At 42.8% G+C, this 12,228-nt stretch overlaps 1 protein-coding gene across 2 annotated transcripts in view; it reads right to left on the bottom strand.

The window, feature by feature from the left end:
- The window catches only part of BEND5 (BEN domain containing 5), a 952,584-nt gene that overhangs the window by 290,741 nt on the left and 649,615 nt on the right, over nucleotides 1-12,228 (bottom strand). The window lies entirely within an intron of this gene.

Here is a 12,228-nt window from a genome sequence, read left to right as displayed (position 1 = left end):
TTTTAATGAACCAGCTAAAACAAGAGAAAATCAAAACAGAAGTCTGTTTTCTTTAGTCAGACTTTATCAGTGCTCCATTAAATCACCCTCTTCATGGTCCCTTTCATCCTCCTGAATTCTCTGTTGCAAGAGAAAATCTGGTCTCAGACACACACAGGCTTCTGGATACAAGACAGCTGTTGTTCAAACCACAGGTGCAAAACTACAGCTATGATGCATCTTTTCCATGCATCCTTCTAATGAGATGATTTGGCTTAGTGGATCCTGGAAAAGAAGGTACCATAACTCAGAAACCCCCTCTAAGCTGTTTGCTGCAGCAGCAGTGAAGCTGAAGCAGCCAGCAGCACTGCCAGGGCTGAGTCCATCCCAGTCACCCACTGACACCACACTCCTGTGGGCACAGAGAAAGCCTGAAGGTCAGAGCAAACGCAGCCTTGATTCACCAGGGACTAGCTGCAGGTCTCCTTAATGCCAAGATGATACTTCCCAAAGTGGTACTGCCTTATGGCTAGGATATGCTGGCAGCCTCCAGTCAGTTTGTCTCTGCAAATAGGTCCTCCAGCAAGAGTCACCCCAGTCTGCATCACACTGCAAGTGACAGGGGTATCTGCTCCAGTCAGGTCTCCAGCACACCATGGGCCAGCCTTGCTCTGGTGTCACAGCATGCTTGGCTTCCAAATCAACTGACTCTGCCATGCATGTGAACCATACTCAAGAGTATCTAGCCATGGGTTTGAACTCCCACTGCCCAATGCACTGAAAGATAAACACACAGGTGCAGCTTTCACCTCCTCCTCTATTTCAGAGATTTAACAGAGAGCACCACTCCCAGCCTGAGGGTTACGAGCCCCGCAAGGCAGCCCAACATGGAGCCATGCACTAGCCCATGTTAAATCATAAGCCTGCAGAAAGAAAATAAAGCCCCAGATACCTCTGAAAATAAGGCATTTCACCCCACTATCCCAGAGAACAGCCTCGCAGCAGAGATGGAACAGGGTGAATGAAGTACTTTGCTCTTCACAATAGCACCTTCCCATTTTTGTATCTCGCATCAAACAACATTCTCCATTATAACGCTTCCTGCAAGAATATTTATCAGGAAAAACATAAGCCAGAAAAGGTGAGATTGTTGTATTTTTCCCCCTCTGTTATCTCGAAGTTTCCTGCCTGCCAAAGATTCACACATTGGCTGATGCATCGTTCATGTAATACATATATATAAGTTACGCAGGAATGGATCTGCAAGTGCCTATGTTGGGGGCTCTATCTTGTGCACTCAACAAACACCGCTGGGTGCAAACAGCTTACACAGAGGGTGAGTGAATAGAGCTGATGAATATGGGGGAAAGCTCAGACTGGTACTTCCCCAGAGCCAGGCTCACAATGCTTGGAGCAGAAGCCAGGAAGGGACCACACAGTTACGTGACACAAATTGGGCTTTGGTACATAGGCTCATGCAGGTGATGTATGGTGTTTGCCACCCCTAGCTACAGCTGTTCAAGCACAACACAGTGCTGGCATCTCGGGACAGTCATGTGTATCCCCACTGCCAAAAGGGATACAGACTCAGGACAAAATCTCTAAAGGCAAACACATTTATCACCCATTCACTAGCAGGACACTGCCATTGCTGTGGGTACCACAGTATCCGACAAAGAAAAGTAATCAGAGACTCTGCTAATGTTTTGGGAAAACAATGCATTGCAGGTGTGGGTTTTGTGGTTTGGGGTTTTTTAAGTACTCACTCCCTCCCCCCAGTCTCCTTTTATTTTTTATTCCAGTAACTTCTACAAGTAATCCAATGTCTTTCATTCCCAAAATTCTTTACAATAACTAAGGTTTAAAGCCCACTCAGCAGTAAACCAAGACAAGGAGTAAATGATTTCTCCCTCGTTGTGCTGCAAGGGGGAGAAGCTCTGGACACCCAGAGGGGCATGACACCCACTGCTGCACACAGAGCTGTGTCAGGGCTTGCTAATGGAGAGCTGCATCTTCTTCAGCCTCGCTGCTGAAACATCATGTCACCTATCACATCAAGTTACCAAAAATGATTTAAATAGATGCAATACTAACAGTGTTTAGCTTCACATGCAGTACCCAAAGCACAGGGTTCTGGTAGGGAAATGGTCTTTTCAAATATCTTGTCTCTAGAAACAGCAGCATAGACTAAAATGTCATTTATTTCATAAATATAAAATAGCAAGACTTGCAGCTCTCCCTGGGTTTTTTATGAATCTGCTTTACTCCTTTAGCTCCTTATTCATTTGCACTTACCTTTTAGTCTGATCATGTAAAAGGTTTTGGAACAAGTACAGAGGAAGAATAAAAACATAATGGTTTCTCACTGCTCGAGGGCATAACTCTAATTAGAAGAACATTCTTGCTTTTAGCACCCAGACTTCTCTCTCAAAAATCTGAACTTTGACATTTTCAAACTGAGATTTAAAACAAGAAAATAATTCTCAGTGCCATGATGAAGGGCTGCCTGCATTGTACAATGGGAAAGGGGAGGGGTGAGGGAGAAAGAGATTCGAGGCTAATAGACTTATCAGGGAATTTGAGTTAGGAAAAATGCAGATTTATTCACCAGCAAGACCCCAGCTCATGTTCACACATCAGCACTGCAGTGGCAGTTCTGTGCAGTGCTGGAGTACCTGAACATACCTATATGATGCAGTGCTCTGCTTGAATGAGTATGGGCACTAATACATATGAACTGAAGAGAGTAAATACACATACATATTGATCTGATGTAAACTGCCATGCACCAACACACAGTATACTGTGGCTGAGTCTATATTGCTGCATGGCATGTGGGCAAACCTGCTGCCTGGCAGTAGCATCAGAGACCCATCCCGCTGTCACATGCCATGCTGCTCAGTCTGGTTTTACTTCTCTGCAGTCCATTCAGTTACAAACATGAAACCCTCCACAGGTGATATAGACGTCTCTGATCCCATCCCACGTGGCCACATGCTACAGTCAGCAGGCATAAAGCAATCGGTGCTACACATGAGCTCCCTGTGGCCACAGCTCTACACGCTCCTACTTGCAAACACAAGTAAGGATCCGAGTGAGTTTTACCTGCCAATGTACTCTACAGCATTAACAGCTGATGGTGTCTGTAAGCCCAAAGATTTGTTCTGACTCACTTCAGAAAGCATCTTCTGAGTAAAACAGATGGAGACCAAATATGTAAATCCCTGGGGATATACCCAGGGCCAGGCCAGTCTTTATAAAGTAACTTGTCCTTGCTCTATCTCCAGATGCAGTTGCTCAACCCAGACTTAAAACCACCAGCTACAGACCATGCCATCTTTAACACATAAACTCACATAAACAGATCAGGCATACAGATACATAAATATATATACATGCATGTACAGGAATCTCCTAGAACATGAGGGCATGCTTGATCAGTGCTGCTCTGGACACCAAGTATTTCATAGTGCCCCCACTTTCACTGAACACCCACCCAACATGATTCCCATTAGGCTTAGCTGCTCCTCCCATCCCCAGGAACTGTAGCCCAGAATGCTCTCAAAACCTCTCCTACATGCCCTTAGCTATATAAAGCAACAAAGCACCCTTGCAGAGAAAACTCAGATTGGTCGTAGCCAAGGTCATCTTCTTCAACACACACTGGAGGACGGCCCTGATTACCATGGAAAGAAATTACACTTGAAATTAGATGCAAACATTACTTAGCAAAGTCCACCAGTCCAAAAGCCACTTTGAACAAACCACACTGGCACATACCTGCAAGGCCAAGCACAGTGAAAACACTGCTTCTGTAACCAGAAGATTTTACAGAAGCCCCAGGGTCCGTATCAGTCCGCTGGGGTCACAGCTTCTTGCTAGCAGAGATGTCCAACATTAGATGTTCCTAGCCTACAATTACTCAAATTTTCCTCTTAAGAAGCTATGCAACATAACAGTTAGAAAGACCATACAGATGACACAACACTTTAACTGCAACTATATACCCCCAAACACCAAATAACCCCTCTATACTGTTTCTGCCCTACTTGAAGGATGCAGCCTTCAGGTACCTATGTAAGTCATTGAGTAAATTGGCAACACATGCTGCTAAGGAGTCACAGGTGTGGCAAACTAACACCTTATTTTCTGTATGCTCTTAGCATAGAGCCCACTTTATGCTTGTGTTATATCAACTGTAAGTTTAAAAAAGAAAGAAGTGTATTTTATAATTAGTTTCTTATAATCAGCTAAAAAGCATTCACTCTCAGATTAGGAGTAGGAAAAATAAGGAAGTAATATAACCACAACCTCAGAAGGCAAAGTTCAATGGATACAATATCAAGAGATAAACAAATGCAGACTTTTCAGGTTTGGAATCAAGAGTCATTGAAAACAGCATTTTGGAAAGAGATATTACAATTGATGAATTAATTCTAATATAAAATTGACGTACTTTATTCCACTTTAAATTCAATACATAGATTACACACTATAGTTCTTTTCTTCTTGTAACAGGAGTAATTAAATTGTTATCACTCTCAACCAATATTAGTATTAATTTTATTTTAAACATCAATATAGAGGAAACATTTACTAACAGCAAATCAAAACCCACGTATATATGGATTTCCATGTTGAAAATCAGTTCATCAACTAATGTGAACAAATGAATGAATCATTTCAACAGTTCATTTCCAGCACATATTCCTTTACAATGCACCTGTAGCTGTGACTAATGTGACGGAGTCGGAGTGTTTTACAAGTGAAAACCATGCACACCAGCAGGGCAGACTACTTGCTGCACTGCCCCAGTAAGAAAGCAGATTCTCCATACCTCAGCATTAACCTGACTGGAAGAAGCACTGAGCTCGCAATATAGAGAGCTAATGATTCATTTTGAGTCCTCATCCTGTATAACATCTTTAACTGGTTTCTGGACCATTGACCAGCTTCATGCATCAGATGCTCTAAAGAAAAATAAAGCGTACTGGAATTGTTAGTATAGGCAGATTCTCCCCTGTCCCCCTGCTTTGCTTATTCTTATTTGCCTGCATTTCTTCAGTCTTCATTTGTTAACAGCAAAAGTGCATGCACACATGGATGTTTGCAAAGGAAAGGTCAGCAGGCAAGAAAAGAAAAGCAAGACCTGGCCAACTTAGAAATCTTGAAATGACCTGGATGTGGACAAAAGACAGCTGCCCGGCAGCCCTACGGAACTTTCAAACAGTAGTGAAGGGAGAGAGGAGACATGGACCACCCTCTCCATCAGTGATGGGGTGGTTTGGCTGGTTTGAGAATTTCTATCAAAACCAGAATTTTGCAGTCATTTTTCCCCAGAGAAAGCAAAAGGGAAACAATATTTTCTGTTGGGGGTCAGGTTATCTGGGGGTTTAATTCTCTCTAGCAGCTATGTTTGAATAAGAGCAAGGGTTGTGAAGCTGACCCATCATGGCAGGACACACAAAGGTTTTTTTCAAATCATTTAAGAGTGATTTAGGCACTTGAATAAAAGCCCCAAGCCTCAGCTAATTGTTTGCAACAAAGATACGGTCCAGTTGAAATTGTTTCACCGATTGGTCTTTAAGTGTTAGATTTTCAAAGGAACTTAAGAAAGAAAAGCGTCTGTTTCCCATTAAAATGTAATGGGATTGATACCTAATCTCTCTTTAATGCCCTCTGAAAAAATCCAGTTTAAATTAATCTGTGGAGAACCTTCACACTTTTGAGACTACAAGTCAGTAGAACTGAGTCTTATGCTGTATAAACCTGATGAATGCTAAATAAGATGCTCCTAAAGCATCTGTCCATATGTCTCTGTCCTGGACAACATGGTCTGTTCTCATCCAGTCCTGGATCTGGGCGATAGGAATACCCTAATTTCCACTAACTATATGTTGGCTTTGCCATATGGATAAAATATGCAGCAATGAGAGCGGTGACCGAGCAAGAATCCTTTCCATGTGTAGTCTAGAGTAAACCAGAATTGAATCCAGGTCTCTCCAGAAGAGAAAGCCAGGTGCAGGCCATGTATGCCCCTGCAGGGAAAGTCCAAGTTGCCTAGCAAACACATTGTAAAAAAGCTCTCATGCATCTTCTTCAACAGGATGAATACTCTGCATAATTATTTTATAGTATTGTACCCACATACAAAAGCCTGGTTGTCTGCCATGAGTACTATGACTTCAAACTGAGAGCAAAAGCCTGAATTATTTGGTATTACTGCAAATGCCATTCTTACAGAATTTCAGCAGTGATAGGATTTTATCAGCATTTCAGCAAAAAGGATGTATCATTTATGCAAAAAATAAATTGTGTTTATGTATTATGCCCTTTCAATGTTAAGATGCTGCTAATAGGCACGTTGCAGTCTGAAAGGAGTGATGCAGGCCACACAGCTGGGCACATATCTAATATTTGCCCATCTTTGCCCAAAAGAACGTGGGTTTAAGTAACAAGCAAGAATCTAGCAATCACAATGTACTCCTCACCTACTCCATTCCCTCAAGACTGAAAGTTCTGCAACAAAGGGGAAAAACCTAGAAATCTGTGGAAAAGACTTGGCAGGTCCCCAGCTGTTCAGCTCACTATCCACCGCCACTGATCCACCTCATCGGTCTGTGGAAATGGCTATTTCAGCTCAAGAACAATTCCAGAGGACATCTCCTTTGAGTTGAAAGCAGCTTTTCACCTGTGCAGCAATGGAAACCCATACTGGGGATGCAGATGCCTGCCCAGCTCTGGGTCCCTACCCACCAGCAGAGAGTGCAGCAGAGGAAGGTCAAAGCTGGGGCTGTCACCACCCAAGTGAAGCACGGAGATGTGCAGCTGGGGCTGACTTGGGTCTCAGTGATCCTGAGCTTGAATTAGCTAAGGCAGATGTCTACCACCATACATGCAGGGCAGCTCTCAGAGAATGACTTTGCTTGAGTCAAAGACTGGATAAGAGAGGCATGAATTATCTCTGCTCCTGTGCTGGGCTAATAAATTTCCTCTGCAAAGAAATCCAAGTCTCCGAATGAAACGAAGCTTCCTCCTTCCTAGCATGGGTGCCTCCACACAGATGTTCATGTCTCCTGTTCTAATGCCGTTACAGCCCAGAAAGGTTATCTAATTACAGAAACAATACTTATTGGATGCACTAATGCTTCTGCAATTTTAATAGCAATATGATAGCTAGGATTTATATTATTTTCCCTTTCTGATTAATTATTTACAGAGAGACGAGCTGAGATTATTAAGTACATGTGTGCTGTGCCAGGCTGCAAAGACTGCTTTTAAAAGAAAAGGGCAGAAACAGACTCTAAACTCTTTTGAAAACAATCATCCAAGTGTTTCCATATCCTGTGACCCAGCACCTTGCGTCAAGGCTACTGGTACATTGGTTCAGAGTGCAGAATTGATCCAGGCCATTACAGGTAGTGTTCTAACTTCACAATCTGGTAGTAAGCTACAGCAGGCAAAGGAAACTCTAACGTCAACGTGTCAATCAAGGAAAGCTGTGTTTAGCTGTAAGCCTAACACAGGAGTACATGACAGCTGGGATACATCATATAATGCAGGCAGTTTTGCAATGACTGCTCACCTACTCTACATGCAACATGCCCCCGAGGTGCTAACTGGTATCAGGAGAAAACTTAGCAACAGACAAGCCTTCAGAGAGACGTTTGTCAAATACCCAACTTATTTCAAAGCACAGCTGTGAATTCTTCACATAGGCTGTACTCTGGGGGAAGCATACACGTTTCCCCCTTTTTATTAAAAATGCCCACAACATCTGTCTGAAATTTATCATCTTTTCCTAAGATCAAGTAATTCTTGGAGATTTGTGCCAATATACTTTAACAGACAAGTCACATACTTAGTGCTAAGTGGCAACGTTGAGCCTGGCCGGCTCTTCAGGCGGGATGATCTCATTTTGAATATTTCATTAAAAAAAATTTCAAATGAGCCTAAGACGCACTCAAGGCTATGGATAAAATCCTGCCAGCTTATAGGAATCTGGAAACCATACCCACTGTGCAGCCATTCAGTCTGAAACACAAATCTCTCTTTTAAATCTGTGCAAATTCCCTTGCATCTGTTTATCATTCTGCATACCGAGAATCACTTTGCTAACTTTCTACAAGTCCAGGTAGGAAATGGTGCTGTTATCCTGCTTTGCTGCAGTGGTAAAATTAAAAGAGGAAATTCCTAAGGAGGAAAATGACAGATCTTTATGCTTATGTCATTAAATTCATTCAGCCTGGAAAGAAATTAATCTTATCAAGTTTTAATCAGGTGGCAACTTTGCTTTGATTTGTGAATAACAGTTTTAATAAAAGATATTTCACAGAACAGAAGAATCTCTAGTGCAAAATGCCCCAAAGTCTCCTCCGACTGGGAATTTCTGGTCATTAAAAAGAACCCCAAAAGCAGAACCATCACAACCCCCCTCATCTGTAGCAATGAACACGAGTAGTTAGAGGACAAAAAAGCAAGTCCTTAGAAGAAAGGGAATGGAAAAGAAAACATCTAATTGGAGTGACTCTAATATCTCACCATAACCTCACAGGTTTGGGGGTAGAAACACAGGAGTCTATGATACTTAACAGGGTATGCAGTTTCTTCTCACATCTGCTTTCATGGCATCACAGATGGATTAAGTAAATCATTCCAGGCATAAGTTTACCATAATAGATGGAGCGCATGCCTCCTACCCTACTGGAATCAGGCAACTGCAGCTGTTCAGGCTGATCCACCAGCCTGCTGGATCATGGTTCACACTGTGGCAGTGGAGGGAAGGATCCCTGCCTGTCCCCATGCCATACCTTCCAAAGTGGCTGCAGGACAAAAGTGATAAGAGACCCCTGCTAATCCATAGCACTGAAACACAGATAAGCCACCATTTCCATGCCCAGAGAGGAACTGCATGGGGTGATAGATAGCCCATGTCTGCACACACACCCAGAAGAGGGAGAGATTTAGGAACAGAAACGTGCAAGCATTACACATCTAGTAAAGGTCGTATTTTAGCCATGGAATCATACCACAGTGGAAGAAAGAGCCTTGATCCACATCAAAGACTGCAGAAACATGGACCAAGGATGAATCTCAGCTTCTCCAAGACAAATGAACTGCTCTGGGAAAGGAGCAAGAAAGGGGTAGACTCGCTTATCTGTGAATTGCAGGTACCAGTCCTGGTCACCCCACAGGCTTGGGTGGTAGCAAAGCTGACACACACCAAGGTAAAAGGGAAAGCAGAAACACTCTTGGATGGGTCCAAGCGCCTGTGGTGTTTACAGTCACGCTGCAGCGTTGTGAGCAGTGCAGCAGCATCTTCATCATGCAAGTCAGCCCTGCTCCCTCTGCTCCAAAAGGCAGGATGGGGTTGGAGCAGGCACCACTCTGCCTATTTTCTGGTGAGAATTGCACAATAGAGTAAAACTCAGGTAGCAATGAGGCCTGCTGTGTAGGGAAAAGCCAAGTATGAATAAGAAACCCTTCCATCATGCTATCACAGAAAGCAACTTCCCTGGGGATTGAAGGAAGGCTGTGCCTTAAATGATTTGCTCTTTAATGGGCTTTTTCTTTGCAATCAGCATGTGAACTTTGAGAAACCACCAGTTTGGTTTCTAGTGTGTAGTCCTGAGCCCACCGAACCCACACAGCTGATGCTCCCCGCGCATGAGCCGCCTGATTGTTCAACCCTGCCATCAAAAGCCTCCGCTCAATTTCTACATTAGGTATTGTATTAACAATAATACGCTTCTGATTTTAAAAGGAGCTTTTTAAGAAAGATGCTATTGACACGTCACCTCCCTAAAAGCTAAAAAGAAGCATACTTAGAAACAGAAATATAAGCAAAAAAGGGCTGCAGGAGGGCAGAACCTGTGCATGTGCAGCCCCACAGACAGATGAGCCCCTCACGTTTCAGAGTGGGAGTGGAGGATCCATCAGGAACAGTGGAAATGGAGGATCAAGCCCAACCTCTGTTTTTATCTACCTGCATAGAGAGGACTGAAGGGAAGGCTGTTCCTGAGGGATAACCCTGCGCAGCTGGATGCAGAGGGATGGCTGATCGTCCTTCAGTGCAATGAACATACTGCAACACAAACTGGAAGGGTCTGCAAGACCTGGCTTCATCAGAAGAAAATGTCTTTTTCTCTGAAGACCCGATTGCCATCAATGTTTCTTATCCTCTAGGAAATCTATAGAGTACTAAAGCTGAGCAGCAGCTTCTAACTCCTTCTCATGAAACTCGCTTAGTCTTTGTTCCACTGTATTTACTTCTGTTTTCCAAGACTATGGAAAAGCAAACAATGTAGAAAACCTTTAATTTCACATTTCTTCCCAGCTGGTAAAAATGATAGCTAGATATGCGCACATCAGTATAATCATCTCCTAAACAAATGGCACAATGACAAACCGAGGGGGCGGGGAGAGGGGGAGCAGAGCACAAGCTGGTGTTTTCAATTTAGAAAGTATGCATTATTTACACTGCCATTATTCCACTCAATTTGAGTTCATGCTTTAGTCCTAATTTCAGTATAATCAAAGTCAATGAATATTTAATCAGCATTGCTTCCAGAAATTGAGTAATGCCATTAACATAATGTCCTCAGGACTTCAACGCTGATTTTCCTCAAAAGCATGGGACTTCCACTCTTCCTGCCTTCCTACCCTTTACTTTATCCGGTTGATGCTCTGATCTCCACCTTTGCTGGGTTTAACAAGGTGGAACCTGTCCAAAATGTACAGAATTGGAAAACCACTTCCCAAATGCAAAGATATCTCACCACCGGTATTGATCCAGCCCCAGGACAGTAGAGCATTTCACTCCTCTATGGCTCAGTATGGAAAGCATTGTAATAACAATAATCCATTTGCACTTCTGGAGCACCTTTCAACACAGGGTCTTGAGTCATTCTGCAAACATTAATTAATCCCTTCCACTGCCCTGCAAGGAAGACACTTATTTATGCAATAGATAATCTACAGATAGGGAAATCGGAGCGTGACGAGGTTAAGTGCCTAGTTTACAGCCACGGGGGAATCCAGCGGCATTTGGGCAGAAGTTTGGAGCTCTGACTGGCTCCAAGTTTCCTCTTCTAACCAACAGACTGTGCTGCTTCACTAAAGTAAGATCAAGGAAAGCAGCAGCACCTATGAATATTTATGAACAATACAAAATTACAGCATAAAAAATTGTACAGACATTTCAGAGCTGCTAAGTGATGGCTCCAAAGCTGTATCTCTGTGTGCACAGAGCATTCAGTAGTCTGTGCACACATGCCCCCTCCAGTGGGGCTGCATCTAATCTATCATCTTTTCTAACATGACTATCACTGTAATATCTCAGCAATGCCTTTAGCTGAAGACCTATCACAGTCTTCCATCTATCTGGGCTGGTTTATAAAGCTTTCTTCATGGTGCTGGAAAATCTGTGGGGCATATGTTTTAAAACATTGCATAAATTCCCAACTTTCTCTTCCATAAATCTAGATAGAGTCTTAATGCGGCCTTTATAGGTAATGAACAATCTCTTGTTTTCCCATAAAATTGGAATTCATCATTTTGATGTTAATAGGGAAGGAACAAAGTTCAATTTTGTCCACGCTCACAGCATGCAATTGGGAAGTCTGAGGGTATGTATAAAAAGTGCTTTGAAAGTTATTCTAAGTGATTTTTAGAGGGTTTTGGTAGTTTGGGAACATCATACTTCCATAAACTCTTCCACGAACATTCATGTTAGTTTACTACAGCTTCCCCAAAGGTCACCTATCTCAATTCTAACCATTGCTCTGACGAGGCTCCAGCCTGGCACAGGCACATGGCAATGCAGGTGTTCTTTTGAGTAATGACATCAAAGATCATTTTAGAACTGCTGAAGACTTTTGGGTTGTACGGGTGCACATAGTGCCCATCTCTAAGAGCTGCCTTCAAAATACTTTCTCTGAAAGCTTCATAAAGTTGTTCAGGCTCAAAAACAGTATCACTGATATTTGACTGTTTTGGTGAATTACATGGTGGTTGTGACCAGCTCAAGTGTACTTGAAAGTCCATGCATTTGGGCTGAGGTTACTTATAATAAAGTAGCATCCAACAAATTCACACACAAGCCTTATGTAATTACCCTGACGTGGGTAAACATGAAGATCTAGTTTGCAAGCATTTACAAAGCCTCATTCTTGACTCATCTGAAGAGTTTGCTCTTGCAGATGGAATGAAGGGAATAAGTAATGCAGCTGGAACATTACTTATGGATGG

Source organism: Pezoporus wallicus, unplaced genomic scaffold (genome assembly GCF_028554395.1).
Source record: "Pezoporus wallicus isolate ANWC-B61680 ecotype Strahan unplaced genomic scaffold, APGP_CSIRO_Pwel_v1 contig_1035, whole genome shotgun sequence".
NCBI classification, from domain to species: Eukaryota; Metazoa; Chordata; class Aves; order Psittaciformes; family Psittacidae; genus Pezoporus; species Pezoporus wallicus.
Note: the sequence above shows the minus strand (reverse complement) of the source record. Positions and strands in the feature narration are given on the sequence as shown.